At 39.7% G+C, this 18,237-nt stretch overlaps 1 long non-coding RNA gene across 1 annotated transcript in view; it reads right to left on the reverse strand.

Moving 5' to 3' along the window:
• Nucleotides 1-9,686: 9,686 nt before the first annotated feature.
• Nucleotides 9,687-18,237, reverse strand: part of LOC309795326 — a 41,718-nt gene continuing 33,167 nt past the window's right edge. Inside the window, exon 4 of the long non-coding RNA XR_014292237.1 lies at nucleotides 9,687-10,157. This is a non-coding gene — a long non-coding RNA (uncharacterized lncRNA). The remainder of the gene's footprint in view (nucleotides 10,158-18,237) is intronic.

An 18,237-nucleotide genomic window follows, 5' to 3' on the forward strand; every position in this document is an offset into this window, starting at 1 on the left:
AGGTTTATTTTTAAAGGTGATCCATAATAATACATCTTTGTATTGTGTTAGGAATAATTAAATGATGAAAGGGAAGGGGCACCCGGGTGAAGAGCAGGAAGGTAAGGGAACCCAGGAGGACTGCTCTGCCATGTGGCTCACAGTCTCGGGTGTTATGGGAATGGGGTTAGTTTCTGGGTTGTCTCTGGCCAATCATTCTGACTCAGGGTCCTTCCTGGTGGCACATGCATTGCTCAGCCAAGATGGATTCCAGTGAGAGGGATTCTGGGAGGTTGGTAGGACATATGGACTGGAGTCTCCTCTCTCTTTTTGACCTTCCCTGAATTCTTCCAGTTGTTAGTAGCTTGTTAGTTCCACATTCCTTACCAGGACCTCCTGTTTAAGATAACTCATGCAAGTGGTTACAATGTTGCCTGGCCAGGGCAGGCAGTTTCAGTCAGTGTTTCCCCTAACAAATCCCGCCTGAGAGATTTCATACTCAAGATACTTCTTGGGAATTGGGGCAGAGGTCTCTTTCTTCTGTAACTACTTCCTGCTGAGAGTGGGCGTAGTCCTGCCTAGTACAGTAGAAGTCTCTCCCTACCTGATCTAAATCGAGGTATTCTGTGCCCGAAACTGGCATTCACCCCTGTAGTAACAACAATTTAGCTGAAACCGTTGGATCCTGTCGGAGATGAACCTTGTAAGCAGCTGAAACAGACAAGGGCCAAACAGGAGGCCTAACAGGATGGTCATCACTGGGCCCAGAAAAGGAAGGCAAAATTTGGGGTGAGGGCTGCAGGGTGTGTGACTTTCTTCGGATCGATTGGTAGTGAGGTAACAGGGCAGTGCTCCAAGAATCTTGTGCTCAGCCTAAAGTTAACATCCTCCACCTGGGTGGAGGCCTTAGTTCCTGCAGAAGAACTCAAAGATATTGTTATGCATACTCCTTGAGGTGGAACCAGAACCCTGCCCCAAGGCTGTACCACCACTTGATGGCTCCGTCCCTGTTTTTGCATCCCCTCCCTTCCCTGATTAGCAACTGTTTGAATCTGCCCTTTGGAACTCAGGGAAGGTCAAGGAGGCTGAGTGAAGCCTATATCCTACAAACATGAAACAGGAGACACAGAAAGGATTTGTACTCTGGAGCCCCCCAGAGTCCTGCTCAGTTTCAGTTCAGGGAACTGGGCAACAACAGTGCTGGCCACTTCCTGCTACAATAGGGCATAGTCCTGCCTCAATTTGGAGAATAGACACTGAATTGGAAATATTTCTGATTTCCAAGTCCTGGATCTGAGTCTTGCACGATTAAAATCTCAATCCCTTGGTCTGCCATTTTGGTGTAACAGACCCAATTAGAAGTAGTTGGAGGAGTGACAACAGGATTTTAATAGGCAAAATAAACCTCATTTCTTTTCAGGAGAATAAGCCTGAAACACAGTCTGGACCTGGTGCTTTGGGGAGACTTGTAGCCAGGCAGCCAGTTATCTAGTTTTATTGAGGTAGGTTTTAACTTTTAATGTGGTATTAACCATAGATAACAGGTGCTATTGGTCATCATACATGTCTTTCTTTTTGTTAATGTATGATCTAAAGGAATTCCGTTGTCTAAAAATGTAATAGTTACAAGAGGAGACCTTTAAAAAGTAAGGTTGCAGTTACCAGCTGCCAGCAGACATTATTCTGAGAATGGCTGGTGGCATCCAAGTCTGACACAGCTCAGAAAACTCAAGTTCTTAGCAATACAAGGACTTGTCTGAAATCACATCTACAGTGTCATCTAGTTATTTCCTTGGATGTCTAAACCATAGCTACTCCATTTTGACTTTTAATTGTAATATTCTCCTTAATAGCCAAAGCAGATATCACCATTAATGATGTTAGTGTTTCTCTAGAAGATGCAAGAATTTGGGCTCAAAGAATCTTCTCCTGAAAATATCTAACTATCTGAAGGCCTGTTCTGCCAGTTTTTCCCAGAGGACAGACTGCCTCATTCCTGATTTCCACTCTGAGCTCCTTTCAGGCGGTGCTGAAGGTCAGCAGCTGCAGTGGCTCATGATTTATTCTTTGTAGAGGCAGACAGCAAGTGCAAATGGCAAGTGCCAATTTCCAGTCAACAGGGCCCCTTCATGGCCATAAATTTGACCATGGTTTGGGAGGCATTTCATGACCATTTCATTCCATGGTGCTATGAATGCTCATTCCCAGGCCTGGAAAAGAGTTTTCTGATAGGCTACTCAATGTGTTATTATTGGACTAGGCCTTAGGAGTAGCCAAAAAGTCTCTGGACCACCTGTCTTACTAGTCTCTTATGGTCCAGGAAAATATCCCCTCTTGTTGCTTCTCCTCATATCTAGAGTTACACTATTACCATCATTGATCTTACATGGAACCATATATCATCACTTTATCAGAGGCTCAGTCACACATTTGGTAAAGTAAGAAACAACAATTTTGTAAAACAGGTGAAATACAAATAACATAGCTAGCAGTATTAGAGAAGTCATAAATAAGAATTATGCGAGCTTCCATTAGGTGTGGCCCAGTATATCCCAGGTTGTCTGACTTAGTCTGTTCTGTACCAATCCTTATCTTTAAGGTAAATTATATATTGGCACTGTCCATAAGGCACCCAGCCCAGTTTCCTAGTGTTACTAGACTGATTATCCTTAGTATGATTTAATTGTTCCCAACATAGAGGAGCCTTTAAAGTTAAATTACCATGGCCTGGTGTTAACTACATAAATCCATCCCATAATTGTGGGAGGTCTTATTCTTTGGCTGAAATTTTGCTTGTTGCTATGATTGAGCCTGAGTAATAAAGAAAAATTTATGGCCGGAGTCAGAGTAGGATCATTAATTGGCTAGGTGAGGGGATCCCACCTAGTAAAATTAATAGTGGCCTAAATAGGACTATAATTTCTCTCTTCTAGAATAAATTTCCTAAGAGCCAACTAGTAAGAGATTTGGAGTAGAGAAATCCACCAAGGTAACCCAGAAGTACTAGACACAGGTAATTGGCCACAAACCCAACAACTGGATTGATTTTTAAAACTAGCATAGGATCGTGCCCATGATAGGAAAACATTTGAATCACATGCAAGGGTCCAAGAAGTCAAGAAAACATTATAAATGATCATACGAGTCAGGTCCAGGATCTTGGGCAAGCTGTCTACTTCTGATGTCGTCTTCTTCTCATCCTGGTATGAGTGTAGTTTCTCTTTTGTTTGAGCATTGTTTTAAGGTGATTTTGAGGTCAGCCACCCTCTCCATAGGCCAGTCCAGTGCAGGGGCCCTTTGTGAGTGGAAATTAATCCAGGAGTCAATTGCCTTCAGTTTCACTGTGCATGAGCTAGTTAAGAGTACCTGATAAGGGTCCTTCTGTCCAGGTTGGAGATAGTCTTTAAATTATGTCTGTTCCAGCATGCATAATCTTCTGGTTGAGGTCCTGAGGCATCTGATCTTCATTCAAAGATAGATTACTGAAGTAGACTTCAGAAACAAACTTAGAGTGTCCTTCAATTAAACTTTACATTATATAACATGACGGCAAGGAACTACCTGGGAGGTAAGTCTTAATAAATACAGACCTCCCATTAACAAAACCGGAATTTAATATTCACTGAAACATAATCTTTTTCTCTCTAAAATTACCCTCAATTTTACCAAATATAACCAAATTAAGAGTAGTTTGTTTGCAAAATAAGTCTGGTCTCAATAAACTTAGCCTGATGATTTATATAACTATAATTGATGGTATAGACTTTTTGTGTGTGTGTGTGAAACTTTTATAAGGAGTCTCAGACTGAACTTTTAAAAAATCTCTCAGGGCTAGGAAAGTCATGCCAAGGGCTTATCACACATTTTGCCTAATAGATCTAGGTGAATTCCTACCTTTTCAAGGTCCCCAAAATACCTTGAGATTCCTGTACCTGTTAGTGAGGTAGCTTTCCTAATTTACCTGATAAAGCTGTTGAGAACCTAAGAGTTTCCAACCTCTGGAGGGAGCAGATAGAGAGAAAGGATAAATGTTTCAATTCTCCTTACAAATGTTTAATTTACTAAATTACTGTATGTCATAATTAGTTTGAGGGGAAGGTTTTTCTTACACCTGGAAAACATAGATTCAAACTAGGAAATTTTCAGATAGAAACCATAAAAATTATAACCATATTCAACAGTTCACTCAGTCCTTTTGTTAAGTTTTTATGAAGCCATCAGGTTTTTCATTAGAATTCTTCAATTTCTTACCCAGTTCAGCATTATGGTCTGAAAGTCCGAAACTTGTATTTATCCAAAAGTATTTTCTATAAATCTTCTTGAAAAGGAATCATTTTTTTCTTTCTCAAAGGCATCAGAATAAAACCATAACTGTCCATAATGACAAAACACTTAAGAAGGCATATTTAAAATCTGATTACAATGCAATTGACAAAGTAACTTGGTTACTGCTGTGACATACAACACTTTCAGATAATAACTAGAATTATGACTGACAACATTTTACCAGGACATGACAGAATTTTAGGAACTCCATATAATTCCTAGAATATCTATATTAGTAACATTTACCATACAATATAACCTAAGAATATTTGTTATTCATTTGACAATACTTCTCATGTAATTTAACATACAAAATGAACTTAATTAGTTTAATATCTCTCTTTGGGATGTTTCAGGAGCCCTTTGAAGCATTGCAAAGTTAGCTAGAGGTCAATGAAACTTCATTACAATTTGATTTGGGAAGTTTTATCAAAAAAATATCAAAAAGGGTTTAGAACACTCAGTCAGATAGGATCATAGTCACTGTGAAACAACAGTTATTCAGTTAGCCAAAGTGACAAAAGATTTCAAAGACAAATACAGAACAGATCACTTAAAAGGTAAAGAAACTTAAAATCGGTTATCAAAGGGAGCTCAACATTTTAAGAAAACTTGTCTCTTAACAGAGAGAAAAGCCAAATTCAAGTTTTACATCAGCTTACTTTTAAAATTCACTTACCCAATTACATTTATTTTAAACTTAGTCAATCCTGCCATCCACAAACCCTCCATCACTTTCTTTAACCTTATTAGTCTATCCCCCATTTTCTTCTCCATCCAGAACCAGCTCTATGACAGACTCACTTACTTTTCCCTTATTAAAATGTAATTCCATTCCTCATACCTTCTTCATTGAAAACACATTTCCTACTGCATACTGAAATGCTTCCTTTATTATTTTTATTAGCCCTAATTACATGTTTAAATGAGTCCTCAAATCTTAATTTCTAGTGAAAACTAAGAAGTAAGCAATTATGAACTGTCTTTTACATTAGCACTCTGTAGATTGATAAACATAAATACCAGTGATGATTTCTAAAATCATTTGTTTTCTTATAGAGAACATCTCAGGGTGGCACCAAACATATTCACTAATAGTCTTAAATACCTGTAGTTTCTCTGTTTAGTAACTGATGTCTTTAATTTCTATTAAACCTAGGTACAATAAAGGTATTATACTTAACGTTGATGACTCTAAAGACATGCCTGTATTAATTAGATTAACAAACTTAAACTAAGTTTAATAGCAGAAATTAATTTAATACTGAATATTTCCCACTTCACATTAACCTAAAATTAATTCTGGCCAGTTATATTTTCCAGAATTTATATAAGCACTTAACTTCCTCTAAGCCAATTAAGTAGAGCTCATTGACAAATTTTGATAATACCATCCAAAAGGACAGACATATAATATATATAATGCACATAGACATAGAGACAAACACAACCAGAGATCTCATAGCTTAACAGAACCAGAATTTCCCGTTTCACAAGGCAGAATGGCCATCACAAATCACAACACAGAATACAAAGTATAAAACACACACAGGTCTGGCTGTCCTAATCAGACACTCCTTTAAATACAAGATTGCAGTCTCTCAGAAAACCTCCTACAGAGACACAGAACTTCAGATCCAAGTACTAACAGAGTAAACGGAAATATCTCAGGTCTTCAAAGATTTCAAAGGGAGGAAAGGAGGCCAGATTGAAAGATAAGGGGGTGGGGAGAGGGTGGCCTTGCGGACATCTCCTGCCACCTGCAGATGCCCAGGCATCATGGGACTTTTCCCTGGGCTTCCAGGAAGGGAGGATGGGAACTCGGCCCTACCAGAAACTAGATACCAGATACCAGACCAGAACCAGAATTCGAGTTCTCTGCTTACTGGAGGTGATCAGGCTCCAACCCTCGGGTCAGGCTGAGGCCCTTCAACCAGACTCTTGTGTCCAGGACCAGGACAGAAATAAAAAGGGTAAGATAGGAGGCATTGAAAAGAGGGAAGGGAAAAGAGGTCAATAAAGTCTCTTGTTCCTTACCCAGTCGGGGCATTCTGGCCAGTCGTCCACATCAGGAGGAGACCAGGGACAAAAAGGTCCCAGTTGCAGCCGCTGGGTCTGATCCGTCAGAGGGCAACCTGGTCTCCGAGTACCCCAAGTGGTCAGGATGTCAGTCGTAGCAAAGAAGAGGCCTCACCAGAGTAGCCATTTGTTGCAGGAAGGGGACCCCTTCCAGGGACCGAGAGTGGGCTCTTGTCTAACACTCAGAAATGAACTGTCTGAGACACACGTGCTGACAAAGCAAGAGACTTTATTGAGAAGGGGCACCCAAGTGGACAGCAGGAGGGTTAGGGAACCCCAGAGGACTGCTCTGCCATGTGGTTCACAGTCTCGGGTGTTATGGGAATGGGGTTAGTTTCTGGGTTGTCTCTGGCCAATCATTCTTACTCAGGGCCCTTCCTGGTGGCACATGCATTGCTCAGCCAAGATGGATTCCAGTGAGCGGGATTCTGGGAGGTTGGTAGGACATATGGACTGGAGTCTCCTCTCTCCTTTTGACCTTTCCTGAATTCTTCTGGTGGGTAGTAGCTTGTTAGTTCCACATTCCTTACCAGGACCTTCTGTGTAAGATAACTCATGCAAGTGGTTACTATGTTGCCTGGGCAGGGAGGGTGGTATCAGTCAGTGTTTCCCCTAACACTGATAGGAAGTTTTAGTGATAGGAAGATGGGGTAGTACTTAGTCAACTGCATTTAACTGGTTAAGATTATAAATAGGATGAAAGTATAGAGGTTTGAGAAGATAGGTTGTCCTAGAGTGTAGTAGAGTGAACGTTACAGGAAACTATAATATAATAGCTTGTCTGGCAGCATTGGATACTATTTGGGATTTAGGGTGGTTAACTTTAGACAAGCCCAGTCAGCATGGTTGTATAAACTTTCTCTACAAATATCACTTGCTCAGATGTAGTCACAGCATAGGATAATTGGGTTTCACAAGGTTGGGTTTTTTCAAATGAATGCTATGGAGAGAGAGAGGGACAACGAAGTTCAGCTTTTCTGCAAAGTTGTGACTAAAATGCCAGATCACAAAAACTAGCTGAACAAGAAGGTAAATGATAATATGAAAGAGAAGAAAAATTTTAAAAATAAAAAGCATAGGGTCAGTGGATTGAATGTCCCTATGGTGTCAAAGAATAGTTCCAAGGGAACTAGTAGGAGTGAGATTGATGCTCCAAAGGTGGTGATCAGACAGTGGGACAAAATTTGTTGTCCAGAGATTTTGAAGGAGGAGAGGCTATTGGTAATGACTACCAATAATATCCATGGTGTGAAAATGGCAATGACCAGCTGCAGTGAGGTGGAGGAGATTACTGGAGTTGAGAAGTTCAAAAAATTAAGAGACCAAGGTGCTGAGTGGACCATCTACATAGTTAAGTTGATTGTAGGAATAAACAAAGACAGTAAACCACATGATAAAATCACCAAAGAATGATGGGACATGGCAAAGAGATTCTGGAAGATGATTTAGGAGAGATATTAGGCGGTAAAGTCTGAGACATGAGCTCAATGGACTTGGGGTTTTCAAAGTCCAAAGAAGGATAGATGGTTTGGCAGGATGAATAGGAAAGAAGACAACTATTCTACCTACAAGTTCTGAGACAAATAAGAGGTGAAAGAAAAGACTTCTTCCATTTGAGAGGGACAGCCAGGTTTCAGTTAGAAGAAGAAGGCAAAGCAAATGTTCAGAGAAGAGTCTGGAACACAGGAGAGTTTGCTGATGGCAAACCAGAAATCCCAGAAAGTACAGTGGAGAAATTTGAAAATTATGGGGAAGCATAGGAAATGGAGCCAGATTAGGGAGGTAGAAAGCAGTGTCAAGATATGTAACATGTGGTGATGACCTGGGAGGTTGCTGGTAACTGGAATATAGGGTGTGTTGGGAGTAGTCCCAAAAAGCTGGAGGATGGTGAGTAACCAGAGTCATCCAGAGTATTTACCTGGGAGGTGTGGGGTCATTGTTTACTATCTCATCAGGGGTGTTTGGGGCTGGGGAATTGAAGAGGATCTCCTTGGGGAACAGGTCATTTTAGTCAATAGGCTGTTCAATGAGCAGAGCTGGCTGGGGAAGGAGCTATTTCACTGGGAGTACTAGTTGCTGTTGAGACCTCCAAACCCTGGTATCTCCCTTCATTGCACTGTTGTCACAACCTGAGCACCAGTGGGCTGTTGGTTGCTTCCCCAGATGGGAGGTGCAAACAGAAGGGTCATAGTCTATCTCAGGGCAGAAAGTTTTATGGCAACTGGGTAATGAGGCCAGGTGAGGAGCTAGAGCCACTAGTTTCTCTTCTTCTGAAGAGGTACAGGAGATTATAACTGTTTTCTTGTCACCAGGAATTCCAGCCTTTAACCAACAAGTTTCCTTTGCTCCATTTTGTCCCATTACCCCAAATTTTGTCTCTTTGGACTCCAGAAAAGTTCTCTTCTTCCCTAACCATTATTTTAACAAATGATACAAGATAGGTATAATTGAACTGTCTTCATGCAACATTTCAAAAAAACTCCAATGATATTTGAAACTTCAGATAACTACTGTTCCCTTATCACCTTTGTTCCCATTCCCATAAAAACAAAACAAAATATAGGTAGAGAAAGACACATGACAGATAGATGATAGATAGATAGATAGATAGATAGATAGATAGATAGATAGGAAGGATAGGCAGATTAACAGGTAGATAGACAGATGGATAATAGCTAATAGATGAACAAGAAAAGAGAAGGAAAGAGAAAGGAAAGGAAGAGAACTGAAAAGAGAAGAGGAGAGGAAAGGAGGGGAGGGGAGAGGAGAGGTGGGAGGAGAAGAGATAAGTTAAGATTTGGGTAACCCTTTGAGGGCTAAAAAAAGGTCTAGGTATTCTTTGGACTAATCCAGTCTTACAATCTTGTGAAAAGGATAATCTTATTTAGAAATCTAATTAGCAACATGAAAGCTAATTTCCAAATTCCTCAACTTCTACATCCAAAAAATTAGTACAACTTCCAGACTAATGTAGATTTGAAGTAGGAAAGGCCTAAAGGAAAAGTTAGCAGGCCACTCTGGTATTGTCTTCCTAACCTCCGAATCAGAACTGTTCTTAAAATCCCTGGGGTAAAAGAATTAGTTCAGAGGCAAAGCCAGAGAGCTTTAGTCCAAAGATCTGCTATAAACAGAACATGAACCCTGATCTTGCCAGGGAAACAAGGTTCTTAAATCAGGGTTAATCTCACTATTATGATGAGACACTGTCATTGTCTCTCAAGAAGGATCAGTCAGTGGCTTATGGCAGCTCAAGAAGGGAATCAGGAGCAGTTTCAAGGGCCATGCCTAAGGCCACTTAAAATTCCTGTAGTGATTTGATCCTCTCAGTAGCCCAAAAGACTTCCCCTATTCTCCCTTTAAATAGCATTGTGGTTTTATTCTTGGTTATAGAACCTATAGGACATTCCAGAGACTCAGATAAGAAAGTAGACATATCCTGGACCATAAGTTCTCACACTTTGATGTACACGTGAATTCCCCATGAGGAGAAACATCATAACTGTAAGCTCCTAACACCCAACCCTTAAGGTTGATGATTTCAACCTTACCTCACTTCATCTTCATGTGCAATCTCTGGGGAAGATGTTTTTTTAACATTCCTCTTTTACAAATGAAGAAACTGAAGCTGAAGGAAGTTAAGTAGCTTCGCCAAGTCACTCCATTAATATATGGTAAGGCAGGTTTTATGTGCAAGATGTCCGATGCCAGATCCTGTGTTGTTTGTATCAACTCCATGAACACCACCCTGTCTGCTTATAACCACAGTGTGGGTCCTGAAATTCAGAAGAAAAGCGGTTATTTTTAAAGTTGGGTAGACTTCTTCCCACAAATCTAAGTTGCTTTCTTATTAAACATCAAGCGCACACATGCACACACACACACACACACACACACACACACAACTATTTTGCACTTTTTAAAGCTGGCATGGCAGTTATCCAAAAAAAATGGGAACACGAGAATTCCCTGGTGGTCCAGTGGTTAGGACTCGGTGCTTTCCCTGCTGGGGTCCTGAGTTCAATCCCTGGTTGGGGAACTAAGATCCCTCAAGCACACGGTGCAGCCAAAAAAAATTTTTTTTTTTAAATGGGAACTTGTTTAAAATTCTACAGTATTTCAAAGAAAGTAAAATTACCCCCAAAAAAGTGTGGGAATTATTCCTCCCAAGCACAGAATTATTTATGTAGCTACCACAAGTTTTAAAACAATGCTGATGTATGGTGCCATTTGTTCCATTAAAAAGAGAGAGAGAGAGAGAACTCTCCTGACCTTTTCAGGTTGATTGTTCCTTGATTAGTCAATGCAAAGTAAGCATTCCAGGCATTGTTGTACAACAGCTCCATTCTGTATTCCAAAATATTTATATAGTATGACACACTTGAGCTATATTTACTTATGGCAGTTAGGTTTCGAACCACTTTTGGGTACACAGAGAACTGTAATCTAGCCAGCATTCCAATTAGGCTTTTTCAGAACTCTCCACCCCTCCAGCCTCCTCTCAAATGTTTCTGTCATCCCTTTTTCTCTCCTTTCTACCAGCCACCAGCATTTTCATCCTCATCCAATTGTACTCTAGCTATCAACCACCTTATTTCACTTAATCTACTTCTTTTATGTGTCTTCTATAGATCTCCCTTCCAATGTGAATAAGCATTCTTTATGCTTTCTTCACACACCTCTCACACTGACTGTCCTGTTTTCCAAAATCTTTACTTAATAATCTCTCCTAACCTCAGGTGAAGGTCATCTGATTTCCCCACTATCTGCCATCGTTCTTCATGGTTGACTGTAGACCTAAAGGATCCTCCCCAATTGCTTTAGAATCAGGATCCATGTCTTCTTTCATACCCAGTCCTCCATCAACATCCTTGGATCTTCCTCTGCACTTGGGAAGATCCATAACTATTGATGACCCTGTCAGGACACTAGCCTCCCTCCCCCATAATCCCAGCAAATTCTGTCTTCACTCCATCTCAGCTTCCTTTCAATAGAGTCAAACCTTAGCTTTCTTTTATCTTTCAAAATTATTTATTTATTTATTTTTGGCTGCATTGGGTCTGCATTGCTCTGTGTGGGCTTTCTCTAGTTGTGGCAAGTGGAGGCTACTGTTCGTTGTGGTGCGCGGGCTTCTCATTGCAGTGGCTTCTCTAGTTGTGGAGCACAGGTTCTAGGCACATGGGCTTCAGTAGTTGCAGCATGCAGGCTCAGTAGTTGCAGCACGCAGGCCCTAAAGCGTGTGGGCTTCAGTAGTTGCGGTGTGTGGGCTCAGTAGTTGCAGCACGTGGACTCTAGGGCATGTGGGCTTCAGTAGTTGTGGCTCACAGGCTCTAGAATGCAGGCTCAGTAGTTGTGGTGCACAAGCTTAGTTTCTCCACGGCATGTGGGATCTTCCCGGACCAGGGACTGAACCCATGTCCCCTGCTTTGGCAGGAGGATTCTTAACCACTGTACCAGCAGGGAAGTCCCAAACCTTAGCTTTCTTTATCATGCATACTACCCCATTTCTAAGCTCTTAAACTGAAATTTAATTCACCCTTTAAGACCATAACCTGCCATCTCCCCAACTTTCCTATTCTTTCATCCACTGCCCTTTGATCTTCATAATGGCCCCAAATCCCATAATCTATTTCAGTTCAGCTTGATTTGCTTTCCTATCCAGCCTTGTCCAACAGTCAGATAAGTCACTACCTCCCTAGAATCTCTGCCCTTTAGTCTCCTACCCTTCCCACTTTGTCAATCACTATCTCTCTTTCCCCTTGTTTACCGAACTATCTCTGTCTATTGCCTCCATTTCTTCACCTACTTACTCCTTAATTCTATAAAATCTGGCTTCAATACAAATTGTTATGCTGGTGCTACTTTCTTCCCATTTTTCTGGAGTTCATCTAACCAACTCATCACCAAACTGAGAGACTTTTGCTCATTTTTCATATCCTTGCTCATTCTACAGCATTTGACATTGTTGGCTGGGTAAATATCTCTTCCTTCTAGTTCTAGCTTTCTCTCCTCTTCTAGACATGATGCTATCCTGCTTCCCTTCCTCCTTCTACCTGCACCTTATATGTCTTCTTCTGGGCCCTCCTCCTCCTCCCCTAACTCTGCAAAGCTTGGTGTTTCTCTAGATGTATCTTCATGTTATTTTCACCCTATTTCTTCATATATGGATGTAATCTATTCTTCATTTCCTCATGCAGTAAGACTTCAAGTTTTCCCTCTTTTAGAACAGGTTCTGGCACATAGTAAGTCTTCAATAGTGATGAGATGAATGAAATGTGAGAACATGAGCAAACCAATCAATCTCTCTGGATCTCAGTTTCATGGTGTTGTTATGTGAACTGAATGTTACAATATATTAAAAAAACTTATCTAGAGGCTAGAAAATAACAGGCATAAGGATACAAGATTAATATACAGAATTCTGTTGCTGTATTTACACTAACAATGAAATATCAGAAAGAGGAAGTAAAAAAAATTCTGCTTCAAATCACATAAAAAAAAAAAAAAAAACCTAGGAATAAACCTAACCAAGGAGGTGAAAGACCTATACACTGAAAACTATAAAATATTGATAAAGGAAATTGAAGATGATTCAAAGAAATGAAAAGATATCCCATGCTCTTGAATTAGAAGAATTAATATTGTTAAAATGGCCATACTACCCAAAGCAATCTACAGATTTAATGCAATCCCTATGAAAATATTCATGACATTTTTCACAGAACTAGAACAAATAATCTGAAATTTTATATGGAAACAGAAAAGACCCAGAATTGCCAAAGTAATCTTGAGGAAAAAGAACAAAGCTGGACGCATAACCCAACCAGACTTCAGACAATACTACAAAGCTACAGTAATCAAAACATCATGGCACAAAAACAGACATATAGATCAATGGAACAGAATAGAGAGCCCAGAAATAAACCCATACACCTACACTCAATTAACCTACAACAAAGGAGGCAGGAATATACAATGAAGAAAAGACAGTCTCTTCAGCAAGTGGTGTTGTGAAGGAGAGCCTCATGTAAATCAAATGAAATTAGAACACTTCCTCATACCATATACAAAGATAAACTCTAAATGGTTTAAAGACATAAATATAGGACATGACACCATAAAACTCCTAGAAAGAACACAGGCAAAACATCTTCACGCATAAATCGCAGCAATATTTTCTTCTCCCAAGGCAAAAAAAAAAAAAAAAAAATGAAAGCAAAAATAAACAAAAGAGACCTAATCAAACTTAAAAGCTTTTGCACAGCAAAGGAAACCATCAGCAAAATGAAAGGACAGCCTACAGAAGGGGAGAAAATATTTCCAAATGATGCAACCAGCAACAGCTTAATTTCCAAAATATACCAACAGCTCATACAACTCAATATCCTAAAAACAAACAACCCAATCAAAAAATGGGCAGAAGACCTAAATAGACATTTCTCCAAAGAAGACATACAGATGGCCAACAAGCACATGAAAATATGTTCAACATTGCTAATTATTAGAGAAATGTAAATCAAAACCACAATGAGGGGCTTCCCTGGTGGCACAGTGGTTAAGAATCCACCTGCCAATGCAGGGGACATGGGTTCTATCCTGATCCGGGAAGATCCCACATGCTGCAGAGCAACTAAGCCCATGCGCCACAACTACTGAGCCCATGTGCCACAACTACCTAAGCCCGTGCACCTAGAGCCCGTGCTCCAAAACAAACAGAAGCCTTCACAATGAGAAGCCCACACACCTAATTGGAATGCTGGCTAGATTACAGTTCTCTGTGTACCCAAAAGTGGTTCAAAGCCTAACTGCCATAAGTAATAAATGCTGGAGAGGGTGTGGAGAAAAGGGAACTCTCCTACACTGTTTGTGGGAATGTAAATTGGTACAGCCATTATGGAAAACAATATGGCGGTTCCTTAAAAAACTAAAGACAGAACTACCATGTGATCCAGCAATCCCACTCCTGGTCATATATCTGGAAAAGATGAAAACTCTAATTTGAAAAGTTACTTGCACCCCAATGTTCACAGCAGCACTATTTACAATAGCCAAGACATGGAAGCAACCCAAATGCCCATCAACAGATGACTGGTTTAAGAAGATGTGGTATATATATGCAATGGACTATTATTCAGCCATAAAAAAGAATGAAATATTGCCATCTGCAGCAACAAGGATAGACCTAGAGAATATCATACTAAGTGAAGTAAGTCATACAGAGAAAGATAAATATTATATGATATCACTTATATGTGGAATCTAAAAAATAACACAAATGAATCATATACAAAATAGAAACAGACTTACAGACATCGAAAACAACTTTATGCTTACCTAAGGGGCATGGGGAAGGATAAATTAGGAGTATGGGATTAACAGATACAAACTACTATACACAAAATAATAAGAAAGAAGATTTACTGTGTAACACAAGGAAAGGTTTTCAATATCTTGTAATAACCTGTAATGGAAAATAATCTGGGGGAAAAAAATATATATGTAACTGAATCACTTTGCTGTATACCTGAAACTAACAGTATGTTGGAAATAGAGTAACTTCAATTAAAAAAAAGAAAACTTTAGAAAGAAAATAACAGGCATATAGTATAATATAAACAGCTAACGTGTTCTCTATTTCCCATGTAAATGACTCCCAGACCTAAATCTGTAAACTATACTCACACCAGAACTCCAGATGCAAATGCACATATCTCCCTTGATAGCCAGATGGCCTGTCGATCTCAACAATTTGAAACTACCCCATCTTCTATTCCAAATCATCTCCTCTCCCTCTCTTCCCTCTTTTTATAATAATGCTACCCATCTCCCAGTTATTGAGGCTTCAAACCACAGAAATCATCTTTAATTCTTTTACCCCCTTCCCACATCCTACTACCAAGTCCAAAAACTATTTCCACAAAGTCCTTCAATGTTCTTTCTATTCCCACTGCCAAGACTCTCACAAGACCGGTACTGGCTCTTGTTGAAAGCTCCACAATAGCTTCTTTAGTAGTCTATTCACCTTCATTCTTCCCACTTCAATCCCACAAAGTCCACTTTCCTATAAAAATCCCTGATCATCCCACTTCCCTGTTCAAAAGTCTATAATAGATCCCTCATGCTTACCAAGTGCAGCAGACTCATTAGCCTGGCAAACAGAGCCTTGCACATATGACCAAACTTGTTACTAAATATTTTCTTAATGCACCCTATGTTTCTCACCTTTATGTCTTTACTCATGAGCTTCCTTTTGCCTATAGGGCTTTCATCCCCGACTATAGCTGCTGAAATCTGACCAGCCCTCAAAATGCGGCTCAGATCTTTTGGGAAGTCTTCCCTGATCTTTTGAGTTGGATTTGATGGTTCTTTTTCCAGTACTTCCTCAATGGTTTTATTTTTGTGACTCTTACTTTATTCTATTGTAATTAAGGGCTTATATATTTCCTTTTCTACTATGTAATAAGCTCCTTGAAGACAGGGATCATGCCTTATTTTTATATCCCCCAAAAAACTAGCAAAATTCTAGCTTAGCCATAAAGAAGAGTGAAATAATGCCATTTGCAGCAACACGGATGGACCTGGTGATTATCATACTAAGTGAAGTAAGTCAGACAGAGAAAGACAAATATCATATGATATCACTTATATGTGGAATCTAAAAAAAAAAGATACAAACTTATATACAAGACAGAAATAGACCCACAGACATAGAAAACTTATGGTTACCAAAGGGGAAAGGTGGTGGGGGAGGAAGTTTGGGATTAACATGTATTATACACTCCAATATAGAAAACAGATAACCAACAAGGACCTTCTGTACAGCACAGGGAACTATACTCAATATTTTGTAATAAGCTATAAGGGAAAAGAATATATATATATATATATATATATATATATATATATATACACACACAAACATCTGAATCACTGTGCTTTACACCTGAAACTAACACAACATTGTAAATCAACTATACTCCAATTAAAAAAAAAGAAATGGCTGTCTTTAAATATCTATTAAATTCACATGTATATACCTTTAAGAAATCACACATTGGAATTTAGTATTTTTGAAACTGAATATTATGATCATTTCTGTGTAGACAAAATGTAGCTTTCATGGCTTCTTGGAGACATATCTCTTAGGCATTGACAGAAAGGCCTTAAAAGACAGATATTTATCATAGCTGTGAGATTTCTTCTCCATCTCACTCTGGGGGGGCACTCAAATTATAGTGATGGCTGAGCTTATAGGTTAAATTATCAACTTAGAGAAAAATAATTGTTTTAATCTTCTTTCCTGGTTAAAAAGACAAGAAAATATTTCCTCCTCTGAAGAGCCTAATGTATGGAGAGATGAAGAATGTGTCAATTCAGAAACAGCAATAGCAGGGATAATCTATCAAGGCTTCAGAATGCTTTGTAAAACCCGCCATGGACTTAGTCCTTGCGGTTAGCAAATCCCAGAAGCTACATGATGCATCAGAAGGGCTTTAGACTTATCTCAGCTCAGCCACTGATAGGCTATGAGACCTTGTCAAAGTCACTGCTTGTTTTTGGCCTCAATTTCTCCATCCATAAAATAAGGAAGTTAACACACTGGGTAATCTCCAAGGTTCTTTCCATCCCAGACCTTCTCTGCCCCTGAGGGATAAGATGCCTCTTCTCTGCAGGCATCTGAAACAATACAACAAAGGAGCAAAGAATCTGAGCACTAGAGTCACATCTAGCAGGGATCTAAATCCTGCCTTGGCACCTCCATTTGTGAACATCAAGGAAAATACACAACCTCTCTGTTCCCAGTTTCATCATCTGTAGGAAGGCTATGATGGTAATAATAGTAACTATTGGGGAATTCCCCGGTGGTCCAGTGGTTAGGACTCCGTGCTTTCACTGCTGAGGGCACAGGTTCCATCCCTGGTCAGGGAACTAAGATCCCATAAGCTGTGCAGCACAGCCAAATAATAATAATAAAAATAATAGTAACTCTTTCATAGGTTATTTTAAGGATTAAAAGAGATGTGTAAATTGCTTAGCACAATGTCTGGCACATGGCAAGTGTTTGTGATGAATTTAGTGACTATTAAGTTAAATGGGGTCTATTTTCAAAAGTAGTAAATGTATCCTGAGAACACAAAGTGAACCACTTTCCACAGGTATATGCCCAAGTGTGTCCTCAGGCAGCCAGGAAGTGGCCCTGAACTCCTGAAGGCCGAGGTTATAAACTGGTGCCCTACAAGTATTTGCCCCAAAAGTATATTTTCTTGATATAAATAGTGCTGTTGTTGTTGTTATTTAATTGAATTCGTTGCCAACATTTAAAAATCAGGTTTTCTCATCTCTGGCTTCTTTTGAAAAACTGAAGTATCTGGCAATAGTGAACTTTCATTCCTGCACAGTTGCTATAACTAGAGCTTCTCCCTATTGTTCTCCACCCAGTCTGTTCCACTCATTTACACTAGATGCCTCACCCCTCTAGGCATTTCAGTTTTGATCCCTGTCCTAGGGGATGAGGACAGCTGTTCTTCTCCGTTAAAGAAAGCTCACACTTTTCCCACCACATGCAGAAAGTCTAAGAAAGAACCAACACACAGAGAGAAGTGGAGCTGAAACACGAAGTCAGAGGGAGCCCTAATTACATAATTTGATCCCTAGATTCAGCTCTTCCTGAAATCCATTCATCCTTAGATTTCCCAGTTAAATGAGTCATTAAATTCCCTTTTTTAACTGAGGTAGCTTTATTTGGGTTTTTGTCCCTTGCAACCAAGAGACATAACCAATTCCATGACTAGGGTGGCCAACTCAACTTTGTTTTCTCACTGGAAGTCCCACATCCCTGGAAACCTCTCAGTTTCA

The sequence above is a fragment of the Mesoplodon mirus genome (assembly GCF_964341445.2).
Source record: "Mesoplodon mirus genome assembly, chromosome: 2".
Classification (NCBI taxonomy): Eukaryota; Metazoa; Chordata; class Mammalia; order Artiodactyla; family Ziphiidae; genus Mesoplodon; species Mesoplodon mirus.